This window comes from Zingiber officinale, chromosome 10B (assembly GCF_018446385.1).
Source record: "Zingiber officinale cultivar Zhangliang chromosome 10B, Zo_v1.1, whole genome shotgun sequence".
Classification (NCBI taxonomy): domain Eukaryota; kingdom Viridiplantae; phylum Streptophyta; class Magnoliopsida; order Zingiberales; family Zingiberaceae; genus Zingiber; species Zingiber officinale.
The window spans coordinates 55,013,209-55,018,714 of record NC_056005.1 but is presented as its reverse complement, the minus strand read 5'-3'; the positions used below and the strand labels follow the sequence as shown (position 1 = coordinate 55,018,714).

Sequence of the window (5,506 nt, the reverse complement as noted above, 5' to 3'; positions counted from 1 at the left end):
CAGTGTTGAAGACTTACATGGTCGTGTAGATCTACACAGCCATGTGAGGTTTCCAGAGACATTAAGGGTATGGTCATGTACACTACACAGTCGTGCGAGATCTCCAGTGCCACAGACTGCCCAGGCTGTGTAGATCTACACGGCCATGCGAAGGTAGCAGATACAGGGTGTGCCATGGCCGTGTCTCACACACAGCCGTGTGAGTTGTGCAGAGAGGGGAGTGAGGCAGGTCGTGTGAACCTCACACGGCCGTGCCTCGGGGTCGTGTGGCGCCCAAACCTCACCTCTATATAAGCCTTCCTCCTTGATTTGAAAGGGGGTCTTCTCCCCTTTGGGAGAAAGGAAGATTTGGGTGATTCCTTGCATTCTTGGGTGGATTTTTGGGCAATCTAATGGAAGATCTTCACTAATTCGACTCCGAGAGCGAGGATTGGATCCGAAGACCATCTTCTTTATAGATAAGTTTTCTTCTTTTCTCTTCTTGTATTGGGGGATCAAGAATGCTTGTGATTTGTATTTCTTCAGGTTTTTCTCTACGATTCATGGAGTATATCTTTTCGTTCTAGGATGGAGGGAGTATTTGTAAGAATTTCTTGATGCAAACTCTTATGGATTTGCCAATTCCCTACTTCTATGATTTTTTCCTATTTGTATCAATTAAATCTTGGATATATTGTTGTGATTTGGACCTAATTCATATTCTTGATTGATTGTTTGAATGTCTTATGGATCTTGTAGAGATTATCTCTCACTCGATTTTTCAAGGGAAGCACGCGAAAGGTGCAAGCCCGTGTAAGGACGTTTGAGGGATGAGCTTTAGGGGGGAAATAGGATAATTCAAGAGGTTAGGATAGATTTATGCATTATTATTTATATCTTATGGGTTGAGAGGTAATGATTTCTATGTTGATTTTCCGAGAGATCTTTATGACAGGAACATGCCCGTGTAAGTACAACAAAGGCTCATATCTAATTGATCGCATTTAGATATAGATTTCAGTCCTAGGCTGGTTGTCTACTGCAAGAGAGAACCGGCAACCTTTTACAAATGGTGGACAATTGAGAAATAAAATTTGGTAGATCATTTACATTGAAGAACCTTACAAAGAAACCAAAACTCTTAGAACATCCCTTATCATTGCCCTATTCCTTGTTTCCTATTCTTTTATTTCTTTGTTACTTTTCATAGTTACACTTAGACTTTGACAATCCATTGATTTGTCGTCTAGCTAATTCGCTTTGAGACATTCTTAGTGCTTATTCCAGTCCCTGTGGATACGATAAGCTTTTATATTACTTGCGATATTTTCGTACACTTGCAGAGGTCAACAAGTTTTTGGCGCCGTTGCCGGGGACTGCGCTATAACATTAGGAATTATTGATTGAGTTAGACAAGACATAACTTCTCTTTTCATTTGTATAGTTGTAATCTAACTTTTAGAATTCTATTTTCATAAGTTTTTCCTTTCTTGAATAACATTCTTGACAATTCTTTTTGTTGCAATTCTAATTCTAATTCTAACTTTGCATTCTTGATTTCGAGCACTCTAATCTAACTTTTCTCTGTTTTCTCTTTTGATCTAGTTTCTTTCTTCTTTTCTTTTGTAAACATATCTTGCAATTTTTAGCATATGAATTATTCTAAATATTTTTATTTTTCCTTTTATCTTTTCTTTCTTGTTTTCATTATGCACTTTCTTTCTTGCAATTTAAATTCTGCATCTTCTTTCTTGCTTTCCATATTGCATTTTATTTCTTGTCTTTGATTCTTCATTTTATAATTTTTTCTTGAATATCCATGAGCACTAACATGTCAAGCAGACCTATGAGAAATTTTTCTACATATTTTTCTACAAGATTTTTATCTCCCATTGTGCAGCCTCATATTGAAGCAGAAAGTTTTCAACTAGACCCAGAGTTAATTTTCATAATACAAGGTCACAAATTTGGAGGAGAAGTATCAGAAAGTCCTTATCTGCATCTTGAAACATTTTTAGAGATTTGTGATATGGTGAAATGTGAAGGAGTGTTAGCAGATGCAGTTCGATTGATGGCATTTCCTTTTAGTATCAAGGAGAAAGCAAGGACTTGGTTATATTCTCTCCATCTTCAAAATATCACAAGTTGGGAGCAATTGGAGAAGCAATTTCTGAATCATTTTTTCCCTCCAAACAGAACAGTGTATATGAGGAATTGCATAACAAATTTTGCTCAGGCATATGGAGAATCATTATTTGAAGCATGGGATAGATTCAAGAGTCTTCAAACACAATGCCCTCATCATGGTTTTGAAAAATGGTTGATTCTGCACATATTCTATGGGGGAATTTCTTTCTCAGATAAGTGTTTGTTAGATTCATCAGCTGGAGGTTCTTTTATGGATAAGAGTGTAGATGAAGCATATATGTTAATTGATCAAGTGGCATTGAACCTCCATGAATGGTTGAACAAAAGTTGAATGAAATCTCCCTCAAAAATTCAAGAAGTGCAAGCCATAAATGTAAGAGAGCCTGTCAATCAAAATGCAGCTCAAATATCCAAGAAAGTTGAAGTTCACAAGTCAAAAAATGAGGAGTTCAGACATTTGGGGGAAAAGATCAATAGTATAGTTTCAAAATGGTTCAAAGAAGACTTTCCTCCTTCACAGAAAAGATCTAGTGTAAATGATAATGATCTTAAGTTGAGAAGTGGCAAGAATCATGAAGAACTTCTGAAAAAGGACATGTTTAGAATTGAGGAGAAGAACAATAGAAGTTCACATGAACTCAGTTCCATTATTCCAGGAGGTTCCCAAATGCCACAAGTACCTTTCCCTCAATGATTGATTATACCAACACTAGATAAGAAAGTTGAATCTCCTCCACAAGCTAAAAGGGAATATGGGAAATTAGAAGTACCTTTCCCAAGACCTTCACTAAGGGTTCCTTTTCCACAAAGATTAGTGGGTGTCAATGAGAACTATGACTTTAAAAAATTCTGTGACACTGTAAGGTTGAGTGCAGATTTTTGAATTTGTATAATGATGAAGACTCTTCAAATGAGGATTGTGAAGATAAAGCAGTGGTAAATAAGTTTTCAGATCTATCTCCAAATTTTACAGGGTGTTGTAGTGACATTAAATTTTCAGATGATGAATGTAATGTGGTAGATCAATTTAAAACTGGAAGTGAAGTTATTGATCCTCCTATAGTTGATTCTCCTATTGAGGATATTGATGTGGGTTTGTTTTTTGATGTTTGTGTTGATAATGTTGATATGGAACAATGTGTAGGGAGCTGTGTTGTGGAAGCAACATCTCAAGAATCACCTCCTTTGTCCACACAATCCTTAGATGTTGTAAGAGTTGCAAAGATTGAGCATGTTATGGACCAATGTGTAGGGACTCATGTAGATATGGTTGAGTCTCAAGAATCACCATCTTTAATATCACCAACACTTGAGCCTGAGCCAGAACCATCGTTTGATTCAGAGGAAATCACATCCACATGTTTAGAAATATTAGGTATTTCTCAGCAAAGCAAGGTTAGTACTTCTTGTGATCTTTTGGAAAATTTTATAGAGGTACCTATTATTGACTTTGTTAGATGTGATTCAGTTTTTATTTCTTATTCTGCTTATCTTAATATGGTTATGGCTCTATCTTATCTAATATGTTTGTGGGAGATTTGTATTTTCTTTGCATGTGCAGATTTCACTTGGGCTAATGATTGGAAGCTCAATCTGAACTGTCTTCGACCACCTGGAAAAATTTTTAAGAAGACGAAGATGGAGAGAGTTATACTTTACTTTTTAGCTCCATTGATGAAAGCTCTCTCCATAACAAGAACCCCTGGTAGGAGGGTTCTAAAATATCTTACCCCTCCAAGAGCGAGATTTAGATGAATCTAATGAGGTGGTCGAGCTAATGACCTTAAACAAGCGCTTCTTGGGAGGCAACCCAAGGGTTTCTTTTTAGTTAGTTTCATTCCATGTCTCTATTATTCATTAGTAGTATTTTTACTTGGTTTTTGTTTTGTTTTCAGGTTGAAATTTCACTTCCATGAGCTTACCATGACTTCTTCATGGGCATGGAAGTGTTGGAAGAGCTAGAAAGGAGGAGAAGTGTCAATTGGAGCAAAATAGAGCATGGTCGTGTGCTGCACACGACCAGGCTTATGGTGCAGAGAAGGGAGATGCTTGGGCCGTGTCTACATGACACGGTCGTGTGGAGTCTCCAGAGAAGGAAAGGTGTATGGTCGTGTCCCAGACACGTTCGTGTGAAGAATCCAGAGGAGGAAAGCTTCTCGGTCGTGTCTCACACACAGCCGTGTGAAGGAACCAGTGCAAAAGCCTGCACTGGTCGTGTCATCTGACACGATGGTGTGCTGATTCCAGAGGAGGAGGCTGTTGGGGTCGTGTCCCAGACACAACCATGCATGGATACCAGTGAGGAAGAAGGAGATGGTCGTGCCAATTGGCACGGCCATGTGACTCAACCCGAGAAGGAGAGGGAAGGGGTCATGTAGATCGACACGGCCCGTGTGGAGAAACTTTGCCAGGCCGTGTCTCCTATACACGGCCAGATCCAGGCCGTGTCCCCCACACACCCTCTTCATCTTAACACCCTTTTCTCTCCAAAACCCCTCTCTTCTTCAACCCTTCTCTCAAACCTTCTCAGATCTAGGTCTAAAACTTTTCCTTTTCTACAAACTTCACCTAGATTTAGATTCTTCTCTTCTCCTAGATCTAAGATCTCCATTTCCTTAACCAAAGATCTTGTTCTTTGAGACCTATTTCCTCAAGATCTAGTTCCTCCAACCATAAATAGTACCTATCCCCACTCAAACTTGACATTATGTCCAACCTTTTGAAGAAACTATGCAAGGGAGGGGGTGGATCTGTTGGTTAGTCCTAGGAAAATGTACCGGTTCCAGTGCACAAAAAATTTTTGTACAAGTGTCGAACATTTCCTTAAATAACATATTGTGTTCTTTAGAAGTTAAATTAGGAATCGCAGACGAAACTTAACATCATTGATTCCAAATTTAACTTATCTGTTCTTAATGGTTTAGATTTGAATCGTAAGCGGAACTTAACACTATTGATTCAAATTCACCTATGTTATTAATTCCATTAAATATTAATTTCCAAAATTGGCTTCCAGGACTGTATGGTGAAGTACATGACCTTCTTGGATATGGGAGAAACCACCACCGCTTAGACAAAGCCTTTTAAGGAAAGCTAATATTTAATTTCCTTAAATAACTCTAGGTTAACCAAAAAGAATAATCGAATCACAAATTTGAAAAACAAAGAAAACACAAACTCGAAAAACTAATTCGAATATTAGATCTAATGCCTCTTGTGTTTGGAATTCTTACAAAAAGAAATAACTAGCATAATGAGGAAAACAATTGCTAATTATACCTTCTCTTTGTAAACTAATGACCTCGAGATCTTCTGCCGTAGTCCTCGCCTCGCCTTGGACGTCGTGTGGGCGACGATCCTCCAAGATGAACACCACCCA

General features: G+C 38.2%; 1 non-coding gene across 1 annotated transcript; it reads right to left on the bottom strand.

Moving 5' to 3' along the window:
• Positions 1 to 2,183: 2,183 nt before the first annotated feature.
• On the bottom strand, positions 2,184 to 2,289 carry LOC122030758. The gene has a single exon (XR_006125596.1). It is a non-coding gene; the product is annotated as a small nucleolar RNA R71 (small nucleolar RNA).
• Positions 2,290 to 5,506: the final 3,217 nt, after the last annotated feature.